At 42.5% G+C, this 27,443-nt stretch overlaps 1 protein-coding gene across 10 annotated transcripts in view; it reads left to right on the plus strand.

The window, feature by feature from the left end:
• The first annotated feature begins 12,529 nt into the window (after window positions 1-12,529).
• LOC102696635 (amyloid beta precursor protein binding family B member 2) overlaps window positions 12,530-27,443 on the plus strand; it is a 140,593-nt gene continuing 125,679 nt past the window's right edge. For 7 of the 10 annotated variants that reach the window (XM_015345599.2, XM_069191723.1, XM_069191727.1 and 4 more), the window contains exon 1: window positions 12,530-12,634. The gene's annotated coding sequence lies outside the window, so the exon portion shown is untranslated. The remainder of the gene's footprint in view (window positions 12,635-27,443) is intronic. The other 3 variants (XM_069191720.1, XM_069191722.1, XM_069191725.1) reach the window with 2 other exon arrangements.

Raw genomic sequence — 27,443 nt, forward strand, 5'->3', positions numbered from 1 at the left:
AATCATATGATTACTACTATAAATCAAATTAGACAGAATTATGGGGTCTCCAGTTCAGAAATAAGGTTTAAAATTCAATGAAGGCTAGAAAAGAATGAGGAATTTAGATGTACCAGTATAATTAATTTAGGACCAATCAAATTACCTAATATCTTGTTAAACAAAGGATGGCGAGCGATGGCAACCAAAGTGTTACTCTGAGGAAGAGAAATCCTTTCAATTGAGAACTTTTTTATTTTATTTTATTTTTTACATTTTTTTGTTGGTGACGCTTCTGGTGGAGAACAAGAGCCAGTCGTTAAAAAACTGGACAGCAGTCTGGCTCGGGGGGGTTTTGTTTCAGAGAGCGCCGATCGTGCATTGTCACAGCTTGCGGGAAGCATGGCTGAGAGCTGTGCGTTAGTATTGATTGGCTCTTGTTCCGATACAGAACAGATTGAGCACTGCAGTTCAGAAAGCTGCTCTGCTGTCCTCGAAATAACCTTGTGTGTTTTCCCCTGCTGCGCAGGCCTGTCAAAAGCCATTTCAAAGGTGTTTTGCAATGTAAACCACTGTACGCTGATTGATGAATTAGTTGACATGAATTAGTTGACACTGGCTGACTGTTTCTTTTTCTTTGGCCGATCAGGAAATATCTGCTGCATTATTGCCTTTTAGAGAGGGCCATTGAACAGCATCTCCTGTACAGCCCAATAAGGGCAAGACAAACCAAGCAATGAAGCAGATGCACTTGGATAGACAGTTAAAGCAAAATCCACACATATGTTTCACGATAAAACATCAAATATAAACCAAAAAGGGTTACCTCTCTCACAGGCCATATCATTGCAGTTCTTTCTGAAGCTTTGCGTTTGTCGTGTTAATTCTTTATTATAAAAGTAAAGGTAACATGTTAAGTTCTTTCGACATTAAAATAAGCATACATTCATCCAAGATGGTGATAATACATCATGAAATTGTGGTAGGAGATAACAAACCAGGGCATTATTTCCAAATTTCTGCGTTTTGACAGTGTGGGTCGCTTTCAAGTTTTCAAGACTGTATTTTCACTATGTGCCAGCAGAGGGCGTCAGAACACCCTCTCAGAAGAATGGACGGGTATGCACTGTCACCATTCCATCCAGTTGCTAATCGCATCATCCAGTTTAGGATCGCGGGGGAACAGGAGACTATTCCGGCAAGCCAGTACAGAATCCTTGAGTGTTTGGGGCTGTTACCTTTCATTTTTTAAGGCTAGTAGGTTGTGCTTAACAAAACATCTACGCATTACACTTACCATATATCAGACTAAAAGCAACTCCGTACAGGTTAGTTCCCCTGATGTCAATATTGCATTCTTGACTACACAATCGCAGTACTTGCACAATTATACAGTGTTTCTTTTAAAAGGAAATACAAACAAAAAAGCCATGAAGAAACAGTATTTTCTTATATAACAGGATCAAACTGGAATTAAAGCAAAAAACTCAAGGTATCCTTGGGTTAAATGTGAACTTGAATAGTACTTTCAAAATATGGAGCAGACATGACGTCCAATCACTTCCAGTTAGGAATCATAACAAAATGGGTTGATAATGACCAGCATGGTGAAATCTAGAGAGTTTAGACAGTGATGTTTCTTGGTGATCTCATTTTCAGTGCTGCAGAAGCTCACAGTTTTAACTGTTGCAGCACCTCAGTCTGTTTCGAATCAAGTCTGCTTTTACTGAGGGCCACAGGAGAATCCATCTCGAGTTATTTGATCTCGGCAACGTGTCTCGATGTCACTGCTGGCTTTTGAGAGAACGTACGCAAACCTGCTCTGATCCAGGACAACCATGGTCCTGCATATCTTAAATGGGCAGTGAGCCCAGGGGCAGCAGTCTGCAATAAAGACTCTTCATTTCTCCTGGACCCAGGTTCTCAATCTCTGCTATAAGTAGCATGCAGTATCTCTTTATTTTGACTGCAATAGGAATAAGGATGTCCAGAAGTCAATTAACCTTCCTGTATGACTTTGGACTGTTGGGGGGGAAACCAGAGCACAAGGAGGAAACCCACGCAAACACGGAGAGAACATACAAACTCCTCACAGATAGACTCCAGGTCTGACATTGAACCTGGGCCCCAGTGCTGAGAGGCAACACTGCTAACCACTGTGTGTCTGTGTCTGTGTGTGCTCTACGGGGGACTACTACTGTGAAGGAATAAGAATTTTCAGTGTGAGGTGGCATCTTGTCCTTGAACAGTGGCTGGGTGCTCTTTGTTTCTAATTTCAGATTCATTTTCAGCTTATATCCTAAGCCTTTCCATGTTCCAATACATTGGCTTAATGTAACTGTGTGATTCAGGATGAGGATATACAGTAAGCAGGAGAGATGGCTGTAGAACACGTAAATATCATACTGCCAGATATACTGGATGAATTCCTGAACAAAAAGGAAAGCCTGACCACATCCTCAATCAACGTAGGTATGGGGAGACTCTGTAACTTGTCCACAGTGTTGGAATAAGAAGCATTCCGTTGTGAGAGATGAGCTGTTGCACTATGGGGCATCTGTAATGTTGTTCGTCTCAGGCATTGTGTTGTAATCCGTCCGGCAAAGACAGCACCAGGTTATAAACCCATAGCTGGCGATATCACACACTGTGTACTCCTCCATTATTACCCCCAGACCTCTTCTCTCCATTTCTGTAGATTGCAAGGATTGTGAGTTTTATTCATAATAACCTGGGTGCACTGCAATGCCTGTGTTCCTTAAACCTCCTTTCAGTCCGTTGTCCTTGTTTTTGTCCTCATCACCCAGTCATGTGTTATGCCACACAGAAGCAGAGAGCGCATGGTATTTGGAGAACTGTACTGAGAACAGCTCAGATGCACACTGAGCCACTGTAAAAGGATCCTGATGATCTTAATAGCCCTGCAGGGTAATCTGCTGCATCTCAATGTGAGCCACAGAACGCTATGGTTCAACTTTTTAAACGCTTTTTTAAAGGCTGTAGAGGTAGCAAGATGCAGGTTTTGACACCCAAATGAAAACATTTTTGAAGAGTGTCACTTTCTCTGTCTTGCATTGCTTTTCCAGCTCCAGATTACTGCTTGGAAGGATTTCTTAACAGGGAAATGAATGTATTTTTACAGGTTTTTGGGGGATGGAGAATGTGTTGCTTGTGGCCGAGGAAGGACAATTGTGAACTCACCTGTGGTATTTGTAATTATCTGCAGTCTTTCAGAGAGGAAGTGGATACTGTATAGAAAATACATTTTGCAGGTACTGGACATGTATGACATGTTTATGACGAGTTTTGTTTCTTTTCGTAATGTTTTTTTTCAATCATTTGTTGATCAAAGTTATTTTAAAACCCGAGACCTGTCCAGGCCATTACAGCAGTAAAACAGCAGCTCTTGGGTTTGTGTCTTTGATGCAGCATAATGGTGTAAATATGTAAGCAGTCTCAGTCAATACAACCTGTGCATTTTAAATGGTATAGGTTACTCCCTGGTTCATAGAATTTGCAGTTTCTCCAGCCTGCGGGGTTTGATGTTTTTTTGCACACCTCAGTTTTCATCGCTTGTCTTCTCATTGACAATGACCTTAGACTCCTCTGTTGCCCTGTGGAGAGCTTGTATACATGTACATTTCTATGCACATGAATCACGTAGAAGCAGATCACATTGTAAAGTCCTTCGCAGACGGCTGGTTCCTTCTCCATACATCTGAACTCTGAATGTGCTTCAATAAACAGATGATCTGTCTGTCAATTAACGGAGGCTTCTGCCTGTCTTGATTGAAAGGATTGTTTTCCCTCTTCATCAATCGACTCCACTGTGTGAAATACCAGATGCCTTTGTTGCGAAGCCTCGCTGTGAGTCGGAGTTTGAGTTCTGAAAGGAAATGAGCCGATTCCCAGAGAGACCTTGCTCACCCCCTTTCAGAAACGCAGTTAAATCTGTACAGTTTACTTACAAAGTATTTTGATAAATGGGTCAAGAGCCTGAGGCCTAATCTACCTGCCAACCTGACCTCTAGCTTCGAGCTTGGTTTATTTGCTGACCTGTGAGGCCACAACTCTAAGGACTATTATGTTGGCTTTTTATGCAAACCAGCTTCTGATAAGACTCTAGTATCAGAGCAGGGCATCGGTTTTGGTTATTGAACCGTGACTGCTACAGTTAACAGCGCTGAACGAGATAAAACTCAAAGGCTGGACTCAGCACATTCTCCAATTTTTCCATCTTATCAGAAAGGGAGTCAAATCAACATTTCTGTAGGCCAGGGGCCTCCAGACGTACTGTAGTCCAGAAGAGCTCCATTCCAGTTGGGCTTGTAGGAAACCTGTTTTTAAAGACTGTCAACACCTGTAAGATATTCATACCTCAAGCAAGTAATCTGTTCACTTTCGAGAACTCTGGACCTTGAGGACTGGGGAGTACTTAGATTGTAGTCCAAAATGATCTGTAAATGACTTAATTTAACACCTGACCTGTTTAGTTGATCACCTGTTCTATACCTTTAGAAATGTGTAGTTTAAAGGTGACCTGAGACACCTGCTGGACTGGGGCTCTAAGGGATGAGGGTTGGAGATGCATGCTGTGGGTAATCTGAAAACCAAATCTGGCTGCCTCTTCTACTTCAGCTGGTATCTGCTGAGTTTTGCACTGCCTATGGTCACGAGAAAGGGTCTAAAGGACACATTCATATTATAATCAGGTTTATACTGTTACCTCAGGCTTTCATTAATACCACGTTGTCTGATTCATGCTTTCCAGTCTGGGGCTCAAACAAGCTGCTCTTCATCTGCCTTCTTGGAAACCTCACAACAGCGGCAGCAGAGCTCATTAGATAAAAAAAAAATCTGGGGTTTCATTGCTCTCATTGAAATGCATCAAAAATAAAAATGTTGAATAGGGTCCTGCCTACATACAGTATGCACTGAAAGCCGGTTTTTCAATGTGAAGCAAAAACCGTCATCTTTCACAAATCTGTCATCTTTCACATAACACAAGTAACTGCTTGCGTTTGCGTTTAAACCATATAGCGGAGGACACGTACTGTATAACCAGTGATTATCTCCTCTGTCAGGGTGGTTGCGACGGTGAAGTATAAGCGTGGGCTTCTTTTTCCGAATGATTGGGATGGGTCAGCATTAATGCGGCGAGATCGTCCAATAAAGGCTGCTGGCGGAGTCTTTGTGGGCGCAGAGGGCAGACTGTGGACTCTGCGCTGTCAGCTGCAGAGGGACGCCCGCCAGCCCACCTCGCCGCGGCGCAACTCATTACTCAGCCGGTCTCTTATCTCTCCCTCCACCTGCGGACTCCTAGAGACGGACCTGCGACGTGACGCAAATCTTAATGGCGATTTAGGAGCATCTCAGACAAAGAGCTTGCAGTTTCAATTAATGCAGGCCATTCCTCCTTACGTTTTATTACCGTACGGTGTTTTTTTTTAGTTTGTGATTTGTCATTGTCATTCCCTGTGTTTCCAGACTTTTCTTCTGTGCCGGTCCCCTAATGTCTTGTGACTGGCTAGTAAATAACACCGTTCCAAATGGCTAATAGATCTTTCTAAGCACCTTCCTTCCTGCCTGGGCTGTGTATATGCATTAAGGAGTGCAAGACGTAGCGATTCCATACTGTGACTATGCCATTTTACAGTATACTATGAGTAACTGTGCTGCTCTGTTGGGGTCTGAGATGTACTGTATATGGCTAATCGGAGAAACTGTGGGTTTTTATAATTCAGCACATTAATGCAATGAGTAGTTGCTCATACTGTAACTTTGCAACAGGTCTTTGAATCACTTCAGAAAGGTTTAGTGATGGTTTGTACACAGATCACAAAGGTGTAAAAGGTGTTTTACTGAGGTGTAAAAAAACAGCCGTTACAGTATTGGTATAAAGTGCATTTCAGACTCTGTGCTTCACAGAGAAAAGGAGAAAAACAACAGACTTCCTTATCTTTAAGTAGAAACTGCCAGTGAATTCCTGCACTGTTGATCTTCACGAATGTGATTCAGTATGACAGGCTTTGTGGTAAACCTGGGAGGCCTTGGCATTGGAGGCTCTGACTGTGACAGTATGTAACATGCACTCCTAGAACCAAGCAAACTATATGGTCTTTGAGCTGTACTGAGACAAAACATCTACCAGCACAGCTATTGGAAAGTTCAAGTCCTTTGCTTGATGGTGTTGGCTTTCCCTTGGGTACAGAGCTGAAGCCTGTGGCAGATACCAAACACCTCTGGAATTTATGACTTGCAGGTGGGGTGAGGTTTTGATTTAATCTCAGTTTGGGTTAGGAATCTTGATTAGTTTAGTGCCATTATGTCGAATTCCAGCCTTTGAGGACTCCAGCATGTTCAGGTTTGGACTCCATTGTAAACTTTCAATTCCCAGAAAGGTTTAATTGTGTATCTTGTTGTATCTTTTCAAAAGTTTAGGGGCTCTTTGTTTTCTGTGGTTGTTTATTGCTAGTTTACTAACTTCGCTTACGCTGTAATCCATCATGTCCAACCTCAAACTGCATTCCCTGTCCTGCATATCGATGCCTATTAAGGAAGGAATTTATTATTTGTGTGAAGTGGGTTAAACAATGTAGATTTGTGTTGGGCCCTTATGATGAAAAGTAAAAAAAAAGTGAAAACTGATTTTTCACCCGTTAGTAGTAGAAACATTACAGAGCTAAAGTAATCCAGTAATAGGAGGGTCTGATATATTAAGGAATTTAATTCTGCCAATCGTTTTTAAACATCACTGAATTAACACTTCACTAGAACATATTGCTTGGTTTGATTACATACAGTAAGGAAGAAACTGTACCCAAATCTTGCAAAAAGACATGGCAACCAATTAGACAAACAGATAAAGGTTTACAATTAAGAAGTGCATTCTTTAGGAGTTGCTAAGTGACTCAACTAGTAGAGTCATCTGTGTGTAATGGTTTGCTCTATGATCCAGATGTGGCAGGTTCAAGCCTGAGTCATATCACCGGTTAACTCTGACCAGGATTCTCCAAGCAGCAGTAGTTAATTGGCTCATTACTGCTGGGGGAAGCTTGGGATGAATTGGCCAGGGCTCTGATGGTTCCTGGTTAAAGTGGGGCCCTTGAGACTCTGTGGATATTGCTGCAAAGCCTGTGATATGTCAAAATGGTTGGGCTGTCAGTGGTATTCACCTGCATTTTCTCATTCCTCCCTGTGGAGGGACTGGGGTATGATTCCTTGCAGAGAGATAAGGATAAGCACACATTGCTGATTCTAAATGAGGTGTGTATACAAAAATAATAAAGTGTTCAAGTTCAAAACCTTAATTTTTATTTGATACAGTCTTGTGCATAACACATTTTGATGCAATTTAGAGCTGTACTCAATGTGTTAAACTTTTTGTGTAAAATCATGTATTAAGTAATAACATTTAGGTTCCTCATACAGATTACCATACATAAAACAATGGTATTTCTGACAAAATTTATAATCCCAGCCGCTCTGAAATGTCACACACTAGATAAGATCACTTTATTAGCCATATACAATTTCTTGTATTAGGAATTCGTCTTTTCTAATACCCCCAACTTGCTCTCCATGAGACAGACAGGGAGAGAGAAGCTTGGGGTCAGAGCGCAGGGTCAGCCATTGTACAGTGCCCCTAGAGCAGTTGGGGTTAAGGGCCTTGCTCAGGGGCCCAACAGAGTAGGATTCCTCTGCCAGCTGCAGGATTTGAACCAACAACCTTCCAGCCACAGACACTGATCCTTAGCCACAGAGCCACCACTCCATCCTGTCCTTTTTTTTTTGCAGGCACTTCACACATGATGTGTCTGTCTCACTCGCACATAGAGGAACCACATTTAGGAAAAAACCTTTTCAAAAATCACAGCCACATGGGTCCAGGGTACAAATCTCGTTCGGAGTGCCTGTCTGTATGGAGTTTGCATGTTCTTTCTGTGTTGCTGTGGGTTTGCACCAGCTGTACTTGGTATCCTCCTGCCTTCTGAAGATATGCCGTCATCAGACTTGCAGGCAGCATCTTGTTTCTCTTGGTCCTCACAAACTCCCCATGGCCCCAGTCAATTGCAGTGTGTCCAGGGTTCAGTCTTGGGATCATTGCTTTTTATTATTTATACAGTATGTTTCCTCTCCGTCAGGTTATATGCAGACATGGTCTTCAGTTTCATTGATATGCAGATGATACTCAGATTTACATTAAAACTTCTCCCACCTCCATCAGTTATCCCTCATCTGCATGACATCCAGCTCTGACTGACATCAAATTCCCTGAAGCGACAAAACAGACATTTTGCTGGTGGGGAGCAAATGTCAACTGGAAAAACTGGAGCGCTTCACAGTAATAGTTGAAGGCTTCCCATCAAGTGTCGGCCTTACTCAGGAATTTGGGAATCGCAGTTGATTCTCTCCTGTCCTTTGAGCCCCATGTGAAAAAATTCTATTAAGACATTTTTTTCTCACCTTCGAAATATTGCCAGCATTATGAAATTGCTCTCAATATCTGATGCTGAGTGCCTGATTCACAAATGATTCATGCATTTGTAACATGGTGGCTTGCAATCTGTCCAGAACTCTGCAGCTAGACTTTTAACTCACAGTAGACCTTGGCAGCACATCACTCCTACACTACAGTACTGTATCTACATTGGTTGTCTATAGACACATATTCAACATAAGATCTTGTTACCAACTTTTAAATCTATTACTAATGTGGCTCGATCATACATCTCTGAGCTCTGTCAGGTTTACACTCCCTCCTGAAGACGGGTCAGTTGAGGCCAATCCTTTGCTCACTGTACCTAAGACTAAATCTCAGACATCTGGTGACTATTCTTTTTTTGGTTGCTGATCCTTTGTCGTGGAATGTCCTTGCTCCAACTCTCCGAGAGACAAATTCTTTGACCCTCTTCAAATCCAAACTCAAAACGCACCCTTTTCACTAGGGCTTATGTCTGGTCACCTTACGTTCTATCCAGGAAGTTTGTGTTCAATTTTCTTTCACTTTTTATTGTAACTTGTTACACTCCAGTATTGCTATTACTTTTGGTATGTCATCCTTGTAAAATAAACATTCAAAGGATTTTTGGTGTAATCTATAGCACACAACAAGTGTTTTGATTATGATATAGATTACAATGTTGTTTTACATAATTGAATTGGGGATATATATGTATTGGAAGACATAGTTGTCATGGGAGACTAATTTTTCTCCCACAGATTGTGAAAAAAACATCAGGATTCCCAGCAGCTGAAATGATTCACGTAACTAATGATTGCTTTCTCATTCCGTTTATCACAGCACCTACTAGAGGGAGGGATTGTATCCTTGGAGTATGCTTCATTAAAGTATTGGGGGTTCTCATGCTAAATTACATATACATTAAACACGTTCTACCAAGTACCAGTCATACCCTCTCACTCACTCCTTTGTCGTCACTTGAGCTTTTTGGTCAGCAGCCTCAAGCTTTTCCCTTCCTTTCTATCTTTCTCTCTCAGCTCCAGACACTTGCACTTAATGTACTTAATTTTCCAAAACGCTTGGTGAAGAAGCCAATATTGTCTTGATTAGCCAGTTTGGTCACATTGCTTCTCAGCTGTTTTCTTCTTCTGAATCCAAAGACCCAACCACTCCTCAAACAACTGTTCTGCAGTGGATGAAATGATTCACCTTCCAATTTATAGACTGTTTTGTTGCATTTCACCTGCAAATGATGGCCACACAGTGTGTTTTATCAACCAGAACTTGAAACACTTTCAGGGGGAAAGAAGTTAGATGTCCCCCATACAAACGTTCCCAAGATTTCATGTTTGAATAAAAACCAATAGAGAAAATTGGGAGATAGGAAATACTAAAGAAAATAATTACAATACAATTAACTGCAATTAAAGATGAAAAGAACAGCGGAAGGTCTGAGGGAGAGAAAAGTTCATTGAAATATGGGGGGGGGGGAGGCCTCCAAAACCATAACACCCTTAAAACAATTCAAGACAGGAATCAAAGTCTATATCAACTGTACAATAATGATATCGGGATGTTGAGGATGAAAAACATTTAAGTTTATTCAAGAGTTTAAGCAACATCTACAGTTTTATTTGCGAAATATTGGCAGATATGAGAGAGGTATGTGTCTAGTTTCAGGTTAAATAGGAAAGTCCCTAGTGGAAAAAGACTGGAGATCATTATTCCACCCCCCTTTCGAAAACAGAGGCCGAGACCATACTGTAGGTTACTAAGGACAGTTGCAGTGCACTTTCTGTATAGAAGCAAGTTAATGAGAGAAAGTAAATTCCTCTGCCAAATATAGAAGCAGATAACAGGGTGGTATTAAAACCTTTATTTATCTGAATTCAGGGCAGGGTATCACAAGCTAGGTAGACTTTCTCTAATCTTTTTTAATCAAAAGACTTGTTTCATTTTTTTTTTCAGTGTTTTGTTTTTCATTTTCAGCAGAGATGTCCTCTCATGTAAACAACAAGGTCATTTTCTTGTTTCGTTTTCCCTTTGGGAATTTCTCAGACAACACTGACATAATGAAAGGAAATCATGTTTTTATCTCTCTCTGTGTACAAGTGTTTGGCACATTTCTCACAAAAGGAGAACCCATCAGGAGCAAATTCTCTCTGCACCACAATGATGTATTTATTAACACTTGTCAATGTTTTCAGTGTTCAGTGTAGACAAGTGTAAATAAATTGTTTTGGAGTAGAGTGTGCGTGGTAGCTTCTGCTATTTTCATCAGTTTTTTACTGGACATCACCTGTATAATCTGTAGGTGTGTTACTCGTCACACAGTAAAGACCAACCATGGTAAACTCAGATCATAGTGAACTGATCTGATCCCCAATGCAGGTCACTAAAGTGCAGAATCCAACTGGTTTTTTTAGTGCTTTTTTAATCATCAACAGCTTTAGTTCATCTGAGACTTAAGTGGATCAGTTTCAATATCTTCCATTAATCTTAGACAAATGAGGATTCACAGGGACTTAGGAAATCTGTTGGACTGGGAACATCTTACTTTAAAAGAAAGTAATGGTTTGGATTACAGGTAAGGAGATAAAGGTTTCCACATCCTATAGAGTTGCACCATGAAACTAAAGCTGTTCACATCAATACTACTGTATATTGAGATGAGTAACAAGAGCCTTTACAGTTAGGTTTCCTAGTCCTCCGTACTTCAGTGTGTGAGTTCCTTGATGATTTAATTAGACTTAGATTTAACTAATAACTAATACTAATTACACATTTTTAATTTTTTTCCGCTCTGCAGGTGTAAGAGGCTTCTTTATGTAGAAACAGTCAGAAGTTGAAAATGTCGACTCCGAGGGAGCAGAAAGCAATTAAAAAGCCTCATTCAATCACATCAGCAGGTCAATTAGGCAATCAAAGTTCGAGCTGGAATGAAAACCCCAGCAAGTACTGGGGTCACCAGGAGCTGTTTCACAAACAGCAAGTCAACTCTTACAGATCATGTAATTCAGAGGATCTACAGCTGTGGTGCTGGGAAGCCCCTGTCCATTTAGGCTTATAAGTCACCTATTTTTAAAGACTGGCAATACTTGTAAGCGATTGATGAATTGAGTAATCAATTCAATTAAGATACCTCTAGTCTTTGAGGACTGAAGAGTATGTTGATCTCTGAGTTATTGCAATGTAATTGATCACAATGGAATTGTTCTGTATCTTTAGAAATTGGGGATTTAATGGTAAGATGTTTAAGCTGCTGGATTAGGGCTCCCCAGGATCAGGGTTGGAGATCCCTGGTGGAATTTTAGGATTTCAGTTCAACCAGGACCTCAGAACCAGAATTGATCTGTTGCAATTAAGTGAAAACTGTGATCTGCATGCCAGTCAATAATTACAATCACAGCAGTCGACTATGAGATTCATCTGCTGAAGCACCTTATCCTTATTAACTTGTATTGCAATTAATAACTGCAATACAAGTTAATAGTAAGTGTGAATACTCATGCATCATTTATTTGTGAACCAAATTGATATCTGTGTATTTTTTAATTTTTGTATTTTAGAGAACAGATAAACACCATTTTCAACACGGACGACATTGCACGACAATCCTTTTATAATACAAATTTACTGTGTATTCTTTACATCTTTCTGGAATGTGGTTTTATTACCTTTCACAGTGTGCATTTTGGACATTTTTTTACTCTTTAAGTTATATGCTGCCATCTTTACAGTCTCTGTGGATTAAAATACTCAACAAGGTCGTGTAGAATTCTGCTGAACATGTATTTCTTTAATTCATCACGAAGAGGCTGAAAAGTCTTGACTACAGAGAAAACAAACATAAAAGTGAAACCTCCTTGGGAGCAAATCTGAGACAGACGAAATGTTTTCTGAATTGTATTTTTTTTTTTACTACCAGTTCCCCTTCTCTCCACGAAAAAACAAAAGAGATAACAATCCGGCTTCAAAAAAGAACAAGGTGTTGTCACCATGTGGTGCACTCTCGTCGTTGTTTTCAGGGTCCTTATCCATTTCCCAGAAAGAGAGAGAGAGGATCCGAGGAATTGTTTCCTGTGGTTGAAGCTGTGATTGGAGCGTTCAGTTCCGGAGCGCTGAGTGCTGCTCTCTCAGAGGCAGAGACATCTGGAAAAAGAGCTGAGCCCGGAGACGCAAGCAGGGGAGGTGAGTGATATTGGAATGCAGCGAATTTCTCTTTAAACCGGACGCTTAATTGTTTATTGCAGCAAGAAACCGGCCTCTCCTTAGCTCAGAGACGCGTCAATTCGAGTTGCAATTGCGAGTAACTTATTTTGGTTTCTCGGCGCTTGCAAATCGCCTTCCACCAGAATGTCGGGAGGAGGGGAGGTTTGCGGCAGAGAAGGGTCCTCGGTCTGGTATGGACGCTGCTGCATCTGAACTTAGTTGTGTCTTGTATCCGTGATCTCGTAATAACGGCAAAGGTTTTCTCTGGGAATCTGTTTTATATGTCATTTGTCTGATTGCCTTCTGAAATTGCACGGTCCGAACTTCAGCATTGCCTTGCGAATAAGAGAATTGGAGACACGCTCTGTCTAGCTGTGGGGGAAATATGGTTTAGATTGATGGGGGGAATAGGATAGCGAAGGAAGGCAGAACAAGCCACATATTTTACCTTGACTGGAAAGTTACGACACCGTGCTCTTTCCATAGCGAGCGAGGCTTATGTGTCAAATCTGAGCATCTGGGACTCGAGATTCTGGCAGTTTTCTGAAGGCGAGCGTCGGGGAGGCGATATTAATATTAAACATAACGGGGATCAATACTCCAGGCAGACGCAGCGACAGCCGGTTCTCAAGACAATCGTGTCCGGATCAATCGATACATGCCGGTGATGGGTTTTGTGCGTTCTGCGACTGTTCGCTTGTGCGTGCGTTATTCTGAGGAGCGGCGCTGGTAGCCGAGCGGAGCGGTGGCCACCGGGGAAAGAGACCTCGGACGCGCTGTTTCAATTTCGCCGTTCCTCTTGTTGCGCTCTAATCCTTTTTTTTTTCCTTAAATCCAGAACCAAGCGCCCGTCGATGTAATTTTCGGTCCGCTTTTCTTCTGGGAAGGGTCGCGTCGAGGACCCCGAAACGTGCTGCATCTTAAACCTTTAAATAATGGCATCGGTGCTTACTGCTGCCATCTTTCCGTTTTTCTTAAAAACGTTCATCTGAAGCCCGAATGCGAAACTATCCGTTTGTTTAAGCGCCCCTAAGTTTGGTAGCTTGCATTTTTGTAAAAAAAAAATTGCACAGTGTTTAATTTTTTTTTTCTTGCAGCAGAGCTGGTTACGTTATTGGCTTCGGTCACAAGCGTCTGCAGATATCGCTGCCAGTATCCTCTGCAGCAACGATAAATAAACCGTGCTTGAGGGCAATTAACGCTTCAGTTTGCAAACTTAAGTGTCTTTTCAAGGGGACAAACGGTGGCCAGAGATGGCTCTAAGTAGCCTTTAAAGGAATACACGACAGCCTGTAGCTGACTTGATGTGTTCAACGGGCTGCAACACTGTAAATAAAATGAACATCATGACATAACCACAGACAAATGTTCTGCATTAGAAGAGCGGTTTGCCGTCCTTTCGTTAACAAGAGACCACCTCGGAGAAAATGACTTCAAAACTGCGCTACGCAGTTGGAGATCAAAGAGTAACACTTCATACAACCGCATGAAAGCTGAAACAGGCCAGGACATTAAAAAAAACTGCGTTGTTTGAGGGTTATTGCTGGTCAGAAGTCTGTTTCTGACTTGGAATGTTTTTTTTTAATTACGCGCTAGGAAAAATATTCTCTTTGTTAATACTCTTTTACACTGCAGTATTTTAGAAACAGTGGGATGCTGAATAAAAAATTCCTGGCCGTCATCATACGTGAGACGTTGTCAGCTTGTTTTTCACCCTTGGGTTGTCTCTGGAGAATTGGTGTCTTATTCTTGACCAGCATTTCTGCAGTCACCCGCGAACATTTCAACCCTGTTTTGGAGTAAAACACACGTTGGAGTTTTTCTATTATAATTTTCACAGTTCTGAATATACTTGTTACAGGATTTAAGATTTCGTTCTGGGGCTAGTTTTATTGTGCTTGATATGCAACTGCTCAGAGGTTGAAAATGGTACAGTGCTTGGGTATATTAGGCCTTGCTCGGAACAGTTAGCTGGGGTGGTGTTATTGCATGTTTAAATAAATTGAAATGTATTTACTGGATTAAAGACTGAATTAAACCCTACACACTAAAAGAAATCCTAATGGAAGAATTAAGTGTGCCAAGTACGCAAATGCAGAGAACATAACACCACTGGTGTTAAACCTGAAATATGGGAATCTGTACTGTACAGAGGTAATCTGAATATTTGAGCTGATGACATGTTTAAACTGGTGTGTTACGTTTTGCTCGTATGTGCTAGGTTTAAAGTGAACAAAAACAACTCGGATGACAAAAGGGAGAATGATGGCAGAATACAGACTGAGATTTTGTGCAGGACGTACACACAGACCTGTCATATAAGGAGTGAAATGAAGGTTCATTGCATTGAGCCAGTCTTTCTTGATGTGTCTAGCGCTGGCACAGAGATCGGCTTTATCTTAGATTTGTACCGGCGGGCTCTGGTCAGCCCTAGGGACTGGTGACAGGGGAGTTTTTCCAGACCTGTGCTGCACTGGCCCTGGGGGGTCTGGGTGGGCCGGCGGGTTTGCTGGGTCTCTTCTCAGTTGCAGCACCTGAAGTGGAGTTGGAAGAAAGCTGTTAAATTGGCCTCATTAATGAGGCTGATTGAGCTGAAGGGCTGAGCTGGACTGAAAGCAGGCTAACACACTGAACCTCCAGGACCAGAATGGCTTGCTCCTGCTGTAGTAGGCTATAGCGTGGTGATGTGTTGAGGAATATCCTGGTTCCCTGCCACTTATCAACTGTCAGCTAACACTGTGAGCTCGCTTAAACAGTGTTACTGGAATACAGCTATGAAGGCAAGAATCGACAGAAACTCCTGATTTTTTTTTATTTTACATTTAATTGACCAGACACTCCACATAAACATAACTGTAGCTGTGCCTGTCTGTTGCTGTTCATTCGATCGTGGTCACTTCCCGTCCAGATCATCTTTCTGGTGGCAGCAGTCTTTATTTTTTCTGAGTTCTGTTACGCTTGTCCTTGCATTGTGGGTAATGTCAGGAGACTGCACACACCTGTATGTCGATTTTGCGATGCGCTTGCAGAGGTTAATACTACGTAGGAACGTAGAAAGCAAAAGAGGCAGCTAAGCGCTTTCTCTTCTCAGGTGTCTAACTCCACACCTGAAGCACGATCTGCAAGCAAGGACCTCAGACAACAGCTCTAGGTTCCACAGTCCTCAGTCAGCTCAGTACATAACAGAAATGAACAAGAGACCAGGTTGTGTTTAAGGTATGCCTTCCTGAGTGAGTAGGTCAACAACCTGTTAATCCCATTCATTTAGTTACACATTAGTCAACATTTAGGGCTAACCACAATGGAAACTGAAGGCCTCAATAGCGCTCTGAAGAATGTGAAGAATATTCGAATCGACTGTGTCACTAATAGAAACGGCTGGCCATTTTTTAAGGTTGTAAAGCTGACGTGGAAAATGTGAGTCACGGTTTGATATGTGGACCACCGTGGTTTAGAAATTGCCTTAATATAGGCAGTGCCGGCAACAGAAAGCCTCGTAACTTTTACTTTATTGCAGTTAACTATGTCTTACTGTGTTGGCACAGGATTGAAAGGCAAAAGGTCTTCTTGTAATGGCGATGCTGGGAGTCAGTACCGAGAGTCTCACTATTATAACAAGTCTGGCTGCTCGAATGTCTTGACAGTATCTGAAGAGACCTTTCATGGGTTATAGCCAGTTCTACAAGGAATATAGGGAAATGAGGGACATTTTAGTTAACCGTGCTACCTGCAGGTAGCAGGGTAGAACATCGTTAGAATTCTGTATCATTGATCAGGTCAAGACAAAAGAGATCCTGCACTTGTGAGAATTACCAAAAAGCTCTACAGGTGATATATCAAGCAGTGGTGGCTGCCAAGCAGAGAAATGAAGTCAGTGAATGATTCTTGCAGTGTAAGAGCTGTTGGGATAACCTGTAAGAAAGATAGAAATAGAAATTGAATTGGATTGCTTTAAAGAAATCTAATGGTAAATCTTTAATTTAATTTAGAAACTGCCGACTAAGAGAGGTGAAAGCTGAAACTTTTATTGGGGGTGGGGTCAAATAATTTTTTATTACTGTTGTTGTTCCTAATATAATAGTTCATGATAAGTTCAGCAAGTTCACTTGGCAGATAGGCCTATGTTTTAGGTGAGCAGTTCAAAAGATCTAGTTTCTGTGATTCCTTATCCTGGTCCTGGAGCAAACTGTGCCTGCTGTTTTTGTTTTTTAAACCAAGGACTAAGTGCATAAAAAAAGTCTAAACCAGCAAGCAGATCAGTTACTGGAAGCAAGTAACACTGGTGAATAAGGGCCTAGCTGGAACACAAACCTGTAGATACAGGAGGGACTCCAGCACCAGGCTCTGAAGCATTAGTACAGTGCTGTGTACACATTTTTCAACTCATTTATCACAGTTCGCCTCCTGTCTGTACTTTAGATTCTGTATTAAGGCACAAACAAATTATTTGACAAAATAATTACAGGCCTAGATCGACTGTTGAATTACCTTCATTGAAAGGTTTGCGACCTTACAGATTCATCATTGTTGATTTCTAATGAGAAAAAGGTATTGAATATGACCTCATAAAAAAACTTCTTGGAAGATTTATGTGGCACTTTAAAAATCTTTGTTGTTATAAATAGGGCCTACAGCCTGTATTCTAAAGCTCATTTTGTTTGTTACACTTTACTAAAGAAGAATAAATCTGTGTGTGTATATATATAAATAAATTAATAAAGAGACCCAAAAGTGTGAGATCTTTCCTAGAGGAATGCACTGAATATGTTATTTCGAATTCATCACCCAGTTTACCTTCAAAACCCGGTGGATGAGTTGGAGTCAATTTTACATCTAGACAACTACAGCATTAAAGCTGCAGCTAGGACCAGTATGAGCAGCAAAAAGGTTTGTTACTGGGGTTTCTTTATCTGTAAATGCGGATGCAGCTTCCTGATCTAGGAACACTCAACAGTCTGTGAGTCTCGCCTGTCAGTCCACACGCTGCACAGAAAGCTGGGGTAGGCCGCACGTGCTTCCACTGCGGTGCCTGTTCCTGTGTCTCTGAGGGTGGTCGTCTCAAGCATTTGGGAGTCGGGGGGCAATTCCTGTATCTGTGTGGTGACTTCTGGGCCGCTCGGCTAATGATGGTCTCTGTGAAACTGAGAGCTGTTAGCCAGGCGGCCTACATGTTGACCCTTCACAGTGACATTGACACAGGCTGGTAGACTGCTGGTGGCCTGTCTGAAACCTGTTTTGCACTTAGAGAATAAAAGCCAAACTTAATCCACCAATCCTTTATTTAAGATTCATGAGTTTCGTAGCACTGCAAATGAACAGCTAAGGGTTTGTTCCATGCTGAAAAGAAAAGAGACACAACGTTTCGTCTGTGGAGCCTTCTTCAGCTACCTACTTGAACGTCTTCAACCCATTCCTGCCACGACCCACTCTGTCTTCTGCTAAATCTTTTTCTAGATCGCTTCATCATTCCTTCTCCTCTTCCCTGAGCTACTTGCCCTCTTCTCTCACTAAACTGGCATTCACTAAACAGCGATCTGTTCCAAGACCTGGCACCTGAAGAAGGCACCACAGCCAAGACATCGTGTCTCTTTTCTTCTCTTTTCAGCATGGCATAAACCTTTACCTGTTCCTTTGCAGCCTACACATGCTGACGCAGCTCCCTGCTAACACTGTCAGTTGTGCGGTAGTGATTAAACGGGTTAGTGTGATGAATAGTTCCTGACCTCACATCACAGGAGGAAAAAAAAACACTTGTCCATCTGATAGGGGCTACCAGCCAGCACTGTCTCGTTCTGGTATACCAGAGCAGGCTCTGAGGAAGATCCTGGCTCATAGCAAAATCAGTGGATTTATCACGGAGTCTCTGAGAAACAGTTGTATCGTTAGATCTTCATCTTCTCAGAGAAAAGGGTTTTATCATTAGACCTTCGTCTTCTAGAGCAGTTAAGAGTGCCTCAGGTGAACACTGAAACAAGCCCCAGTACTGGCTGCTGGAGATTGTGATGGTGTATGGCACTTTTAGTTGTAATGTAACAGCTGTTACCAGTCATCTAAGGGAAGATTCATGGGACCCTCGTGAACACAAATTACAAAACGACTTAATCAAAGCAGCATACCTTTTTGAGGGGCCTTTGTAGTATGCTGGCCTTTGTGTGCTGTTTGAGAAAACAAATGTTGAAGGTAGTGTAGTGTATTGTACAACAAAGATAGGTTATCCGAGATTAATTTTTTTTACAACAAAAATGTGATAGTTCCCAGTAGATATTTTTCCCAAACAAAATAACACTGATATTACAGAAATGGATGCATCGCTTGCTTAGAAGATGTTTGGCACACCAAACTGTTATCGGCTTCTGTGCTTTTGATGTTTTTCAGAAAAGCGTGAATATCTGATAAATGCTGATGTCATACTCTGTGCCCACAGTGCTGATAAGACAGTTCAGAGCTCGTACTGAAGCAGCATATTTTCTGTGTGAATTACCTAATGGGAGCATATCCCTGGCATAGAAAATCAGTGGGCATTAGTTAGACGAGCTCCAGAGAGGGGCTTTCTGCTGGTGCTGTATTGTCCATCATGGTGGTATTGAGAAGGTGAGACGCAGGCCTGTGCTCACAGTACAGCTACGATACCATTCTGCAGTGCTCTGTCATGGGAGCACTGTGATAAGGTTTCCTAGAAGGGCAGCTGGCTGGAGGTGTGAGTCAACTGAGTCTGTCCTGACTTGCCACTGTGAAATAGAGCACTGAGCTGCCAGAGCCCATTCTGAGGTATGGATGCCTATTCAGGTATCAGAAAGCCGAATTTTCCTGGTAAGGATCACAGCAACCTGGAACCTATTCTGTGAACACAGGTCAGGGACTACATCCTGGATGGGACCTTGCAAGTCACTTGTCCTAAGATCACGAGCAGTTTAGAGATGCCAATCATGTTCTTTCATGTTGTCTTAAAGGCTCCTGTGCAGGGATAAAGCCTGTTCTGGTCAGCTCATCTGACCAATAACAGCGACCGAGAGATTTCTGGAGGGGGACGAAGACAACATTTTTTTTAATTTTCAATTTTTTTTAAAGAAAAGGGGAACATTTTTGTCACGCGCATGGTTTGTGTGTTAGTTTCGCTTGGTGTATGCTGGTGTGCTGATCACACACAATTTTAGTCCGCTGGCTGTGTTGTTTTCCATGTATCGTGCGATCTTCCTGGGAAATTGTTGTTAAGGAAACGGAGCCCGCTCTGTTGAAGTGGGGCCGGTGACTTTCAGTCACGCACCTTTTCAACAGCCAACAGCCTTTCAGCACCTTTTCAGTGTCGCTGCCTTGGAAAAACGCAGGGCTGTAGCCTGGTTCTGTCAAAGTACTGAACACCATCGCAGCTCCAGGCAGTACCCAAAGGCCACAACAGCCAGTCTTCTCCTGTCCTCTCCTGTCTCCACTCCTGTGCTGCTGTAACTATAACAACTGCCCGGGGACATATGATAGTGGGAATACATCGCCGTGCTTAAGTCTGTCTTGAAAACATGTTGTTGGCGAGTACAGAGCCCCGCCCAGGGCTGAGGGCAGGGAATCTGACAAAAAAAATCAAAGACCTCAGATACTGGTTTTCAGCACATCTTTACTAAGATACGTGTTTAACATGACAAGCACTTAGTGGCATATACCAGTGTACATAATACAGCCAAACACTTGGTTCAAATGGATTTGATCAATTACGTTTTCAATTTATTAAAAAACAAATATTGTGAACAGTAATTTAGTTTCTTACTCAGCTTTAACAGCTAAAATCCCAAACACTGAATTGGCAATTTTATGGAACCATGTGACTTGAGCTGTCTTAAGGAACTAAATAATAAAATAATAAACAACTCTAGCCTCTCACTTTTTATAATTACATTTACTTTTGGTGTTCTGTTGTTTTCCCTAAAATACTGAGAGGCATTGAAAAGCAACAAATATAATTGGTTCCAATATTCACCTGTTAGGTTTTTAATTGCCCTCATAATATTTTTGTTTTATGCAGAAACCTAGTTCTTTGTCAGTTTCCCACTGAAACAATAGCTGTATTGCATTAAGATAAGAGATAGTCCTCCTAGAGAGGTACAATACTAAATGTAGTTTTTAGCTTTATGGTCCCCTGCCAGTTCCTTCGTGTTTCTACAGGAGGAAACAATATCTTGTCTGAGGGTAGAAAGGGGAGAGAGTCTTGGGAAGAGACTGTCTTTTCACGATGACCGGGACCTGACGTCACTGACCGATCACCAGCTCAGGCCTGCAGAAGAAACGGACACAGCAGTTAGCAGTGTGTGCTGGACTGGAAGGAGACCAGAGGACTGGGTTGAGGGCATTTGGCAGAAAAACGCCAAAGGCATAAAAGGCAGTGAAGCAGGAAAGGAACTAAAGGCACTGGAGCTGGTTCCATTTAACTGAATTCAGTATAAATGCCTTTAATACTGTGTCATGTATTGATACCTTTTCTGTTGACAAGGATATTTAGTACGATTTGTGCAGCTGCTTTGTACAGCATCCCTCAGCTAAACTCAAAAATGACTTGGGGGGGGGTCTAATTTCAGGATTTAGGAAAGTACCATGTGATGTTGTCATCATTCGCTAGCAGCCATATCACCCTGTAACTCATAGCTGGCAGCCCACTGAAGCTCAGCAGGTGTGAGCCTGGCCAGTCCCTTTATGGGAGACTCCTGGGAAAAACTAAGGTTGCTGCTGGAAAAGGTGTTAGTGGGGCCAGCAGGGGGCGCTCACCCTGCAGTCCATGTGGGTCCTAATGCCCCAGTTTAGTGACGGGGACACTATACTGTAAAAAGGGGCCATCTTTTGGATGAGACGTAAAACCAAGGTCCTGACTCTTTGTGGTTATTAAAAATCCCAGGGTGTTTCTTGAAAAGAGTAGGAGTGTTACCCCGGCGTCCTGGCCAAATTTCCAACTGGCTTTTACCAATCTGACATCCTAATAATCCCCATCTATGAACTGGTTTCATCGCTCTGTTCTCCTCCCCACTGATAGCTGATGTGTGGTGAGCGTTCTGGCGCACTTTGGCTGCCGTCGCATCATCCAGGTGGGGCTGCACATTGGTGGTGGTGGAGGGGATCCCCATTACCTGTTAAGCCCTCTGAGTTGAGTGTCCAGAAAAGCACTACATACGTGTAAGGAATTATCATTCTTTTGTGGATCTGGCACTGATCTATAGCTCCTTTTATTGATGTGAAGCCAGTGGTACTTCCACCCGGGTGCTAGGCCAATAAACCGGAATGTCACCTACCTACAAGTGCAGCACAGCCGGGCCTCAATACGCTGTGACGTGCCGCAAACAAATGCGTTTCTGGCATATGAAACAATTAACTCTGCACTAAGAAAGAAGAATGGAGTCGAGAACGAGGAGACTGCGATGTAAGTGATGCGATTTTAATTTCTTGCTAGGGCTGGGTGTCGGCAGTGTTTTGAAATGAGTCGACAAGTTTCAGAAGTGTCCTTTGTTTGCTTCGCACCTCTGAACAAAGTGCTGCTCTTTGTTCGTCTCGCCCAGAGTCTTGCCGTGAAGCCCCTGACTGGTCTAGCCTGTTTTCGTCCGGGGCGAACGGGCCTGTCTCAGCTGAATGCGCCATTAAAAGGTCCACAATGGACAAATTGTTTTTTGGACGATTCCAGGACGGAATGGTAGCCAGATTGTTTTCATTGTTTGGGATCCAGAAATGGGAGGCATGTTTGGACAAGGCTGAAGTCCGGTCAGAAAACACCCCTTGTCAGAGATTGCTTAAAGTGGGTGTTTATACTGCTATGTCCACGTGGATAGGCTTGCTGTGTTGACGTGCGTTGGCGTGCCTAGAATCAAGAATTCCGGCCTGAAGCTGGATATGCGTTTTCTGTGCGAACTCTAGCCTTCACTGTCGCGTAGAAGGCTGTTCTAGTTCGGTGTCCTCTTGCGGACAGGGCCTTGATGATGGTTGACATGCCCACACTCAAACCCAAGTGTTTTTCATGAAAACCTGAGGACAGTTTGAACTGTAATGAGGCTCTTTCTGCATACTTTTCATTTTTGTTTTGTTTCAGTACGTTTGTAGGCTCTGAAGGTGCTTTCTGCTGCAGTCGTGTCCGTTTCTTAGCTGGGCTGATTGTGTAAATCACAATTTGTTCTCTGTCAGCATATCTGATGTTGGATGACTGATACCTTTAAGCCGATGTCCATTATTTCTTGCTATAATAAACAATTTTGGCCAAACTCGTATCCAGGGTTTTTTAAATGTTGCTTTTTTAAACTTTATCCCTTAGAAACAATGTTGAAAATGGGTAGTCCACAGAAGCCTGTTTAATTTTTGTTTAATAGAGAACTGTACTGTTGCAGTACTAATAATGACACAATACTTTCACATTTCTCGGATTCTGGCTTTGTCTTTGGTGATTGTAGAGCCATTTGACATACCTGATCTGTAATAGTCATTCTCCTTTCTCTGAGGCTGCCTTTTCCTTGATGCTTGATGTATTACTAGTACTTATCAGCTGTGATTAGGGTTTTTTGTTTGGCTCACTAATGAAACAGACGTGCACTGATTTCACTCTGAATGCTATCGAGCATGAAACTGAACAGCGTGTACGTATGTTGGTGTGCCCAAATTATTTAAATATCTTATGGTGCTTTGCTCACGTCTTGTAGCTGTTTGTAACCGTTGGGGGAGCCTGTGCAAGAATCGTAGTTTTAGGGCAGGATAGGAGTAGGACTGAAGATTTAAGCAGCTTCAGTACCCAGGAATGTCCAGCTGCATCCTATTTCAGCCCGCGCCACCAGAAAAAAAACCCTGAAAAACATAAATTATCGGAAAACTCTTGACTGATTCCTTTATTTAACTCAGAGGGACAGACTTTTTTTCAGAGCCTCCAGGGTTGATTTGGAAGCAGCCACTGTAAAACTTCCTCATCACAGAGACAACCCATTTCTTTCCCCTGAACCCTTCTTGCTGAAGCAGCAATTTTTTTCATGTTTGTGAAGTGTGAGAGGTTTTTTCCTGCTTGTGGGGTCGGTAGGTAAAACAGCAGCTCTGGAGTGTTAGAACTCCCCAGAACAACAGCACTTGGTAATTCAGCTAATTGAGGAACCAGCCATTAGTGTTAATTGTGTACGCTGTGGGTGGTCTTTGTCTCCTGACTTGACTGCAGAATGTGAAATGTTATTCCGCTAAGCAATCTGTTGCCCAGTAGTGCCTTTTTTACAGTCTCTGAAGCTGAGACTTGGTTTAGTAGTTAACTAATTCACAAGCGCATTAGCTGTCTTATTTTTAAGTGACGATGTGCACGTTGGTATCTGCCCTGGCTCAAGCAAACTACTGGAATCAAACATCGTCTTTGCCCTGTATGTCTTAATCATCATCTTAAACTTAAAGATCATTGTAGACTGTTGCCGACATATTAATAGAATTGGCCAAAAAGGCCAATTTCTTGGAACTGGTTTGAACCTTGGGCCTTATCACTGATCAGGATTCCTCAAGCAGAGAGTTTGTGGAATGCTTCCTGGATTGGTATGAGTTGATGAGGTTCCTCCCTGCTTTACTGTGATTTCCTGGGTGCCTGCAGACTTGCTGTGATGTCAGCGAGTGTTGACGTGGTGGCGTCACCTCTGTCCTGTCAGACAGAGCCTTGATGCCGGATGGTTTCGCTGGTAGGTGTGTCGGAGGCCCATGTCTGCTTACTTTGTTTCCTCCAGAGTGGTGCAGGAGTTGCAGCCATTGTTGCATCCCAGCCGGACACATTCAGTGAGTCTGAATTCTAACGATAAAAAACTTCCAAGTTAAAAAAGTTATTTTCTATGCTAGCGACGCTGATGTTAGTCATAAGCGCTAACATTCAGCCAGTCCCTAACAATTGGGACAGATGGACTAAATGGACTCCATGTTTGTAAGTATTCTTATGCACTTAACTCACTTCCTGCTGTATTTCTGTAACCTGCCACCTGCTTGCGGACAGGAATAGATATCATTGAGCAGGAATATAATGAGGTAGCATGTTCAGTGTGTACTTGGAAATTTGGGGTCACATGAGAAGGCTATGGGCGGATGACTTATTCCTGATATTCTCAAGAAGGGTTCTGCAAAAGGTAGATGCATTTATACCAGAGGTCTTCAGTACTGGTCCTGGAGAGAACCTGGCTCTTTTCCACTTTTAATTCCATGACAGTTCTGAGTGTATTTAAAACAATCAGCCGGTGGGTTTTAGTAGTCAAGATGATGGTGGTCTCTAGGCACTGAATGATGGTTCCTGTCAAACAGGAAGGACTCGACCTCTGCAGCACCAGAGCAAGAGAGCAGTGCTCAAATTGAGATCGGGGGTGGTAGTGAGGTGTTATAGAGATCCGACTGGGTGATGCCTCTGACCTCTTGTTAGTTCTTCTGCAACAATAACACACAGCTGGTGTGAAAAGAGATTGCTGTGGGGGGGTTTGGGAATTTGAGATGACTCAACACAACAGTTCACGCCTTATTGTTTAGGAAGTTTAGTGGGTTAAAATGAAAGAGCAGGAGTTTACCCCTGACTTGGGAGTTTTTCCCTCATAGATTCATTTTTATTTCAGTTTCAGGTTCATAAAATTCAAGTCAAGCACTTGAATCTTACAGCTGGTTTCAGTTTGGACATCTGGAGTGTGGTGGCAGTAGAATCGCCGGGCAGAAACGTGCCGAGACCTCTGGGCTCTTTTCCCAAGAGCTGCATTCTTCACCGGCTGCTTGTTTTCTCGACAGCTCAACACTGCGCCTAGTCATATTTTCCGGCTCCGTTGTCTTCAGCATAGCATAGCCTTGACAGCGTTTTTTTTTTTGTAGATCAAGCAGAAAATGTGATGAAACTGAAACGTATTTGCGTCAGTGTGCTTTGCCACTTTAAAGGGCACATTTTGAAGGTTATTTGAACTAGAGTTGGTAGTTGAGTTGAATTTTCTCATCCACCATGTAGCAATCTGGGGGTAGTGTTTCAGGGGCTCTGAAGCGAAAGAATTCCAGTCTGGTGGAGGACATTTGCTGTTGAAAACATAGGAACGTGAGGAGAAGCAATCTTTTGTGGTGTCTGTCTTTTGAAGCCAATTCTATGGTAACGGCTTTTGGCACACAATTATGACGCCGTCCACACGTGTTAACAGATCAGGTGGTGAACCTTGCTTGGAAAACAAAACGCCCAGCTGTGCTCAGTTTTGGGAGTCTTTGAGTTGTTGTCACCCTTTCATACTTTTGGATGGTTTTCAAGTGGAGGAAAGTTGAAGTAGTCTGTTTTCGAGAGCTAGAAATTCACTAGAAAGATGACAAGCGGAACTGCAGAAAAGAATTGGTTGGAGGCAACTGCAGGAATGTAGCAGAAACTCCCCGCAGAGAGACATTAATCCCTGTGCCTCACAATCAGGTTCCTCTTCAGAAGCTGTGTTAAGGCTTTGAGCAGCTGGCAGGTGAGAAGCCATTTGATGAGGGACAGCATTCTGACATCTTGCCTGTGACTTTGTTATGTTGGTATTAGTTGGCCTGAGCCTCCTGTAGTTTCACACGCTTTGGTGATTATTATGGGAAACTTCCTCATCTCATCCTGCTTGTTTTGAAGGCCATAAATGTTGCTCATCTCAGGTAGTTATTCTTTAATCCCTCTGGGGTAAAAAAAAAGGTATGTGCAACAAGCTTCTTTGAAAAAGCAGTGTGCAATGTGTACAGTCACAAACGTGGTCTTTTTTCCAGCATTGGATTGACACATGTAGACTGCTCAACTCTCTGGGATATTGCCAGTCATACGGATGAGAAATAACACTTATACATACCTTTTCTGTAAAGGGGTTTTAGTTATACATGTGATGTTAATTGTATCTCATGGCAAGAGAAAGAATTGTTACAGAACAGTAAAGAAGAGAAGTCAGAATGCACATCATGCTTACTTTGAATTTGCTACAGCACTGTATGAAGGCTTGCATTGGACATTGAAGTGCTTCAGCGAGAGAATAAGAAGAGTGCTTGCGCTAATTACACTGGTACCTGACATTTAATGGGACAGAAAAAGAAATGGAAGACCCATGTGGGCATGCCCTATGCCTGCTAACTTTGAAGAGAGGGGCGTTGGGGATGCTGGAGATCCTCTTCTGAAATTGTGCTGAGGCGATGGCTGTCAACAGACATCAGTTTTGTAGTCGAGCTGTGGGGCATAACTGCAGCTGGCAGGGCAAGTGAGGACTTAATCGAGCTTTTAACACAAGCCGCACATCCTGCCTCCTTGCAGATGGGTGGTCTCTGGCGGTGTTTTATGGCCGTTTCTCCAAGTCTGTCCCTTCAGTTGACCTTGTTGCAGCCCTAGTGCAATATGGCGGCAGATTCGGACTTCTCTGGCCAAGATAATTACCCTGAGGAGCACTCTGCGATGAATTAAGAGTGTACTGCATTTAATCTGATTGATTCAGTATCGGTATTGGGTCGGAAGCTCTGTTTGGCAATTGTGGGCTGACAGCAACTGTGTGACAGTGGCTCTCCTGATTATGGTACATGTAATATGTGAATGAGCAGATGTTGAGAGCTGAATCATTTCCTTGGAATGTAGGGCACAGGACAACCCATTTCTAGATGTTATTTAGCACTTTTCTTTGTGATAGCTGGAGGTATTTTTAGTTTCTTAATTAAAAGCGTCACAAAGCTGCCCGTTTAGGTCAGGTTCAGTTGTTTTTGCAGTCTTTAAGCGTGAAGCTATATATAGAAGAAAGAGGCACTGGACTCCAGCTGTACCAAAGGCTGCTGACAGGCTTTTAGCAAAACCATTTATGCAGTTTACTTAGCAAAT

The sequence above is a fragment of the Lepisosteus oculatus genome, chromosome 1, assembly GCF_040954835.1.
Source record: "Lepisosteus oculatus isolate fLepOcu1 chromosome 1, fLepOcu1.hap2, whole genome shotgun sequence".
Lineage (NCBI taxonomy): Eukaryota > Metazoa > Chordata > Actinopteri > Semionotiformes > Lepisosteidae > Lepisosteus > Lepisosteus oculatus.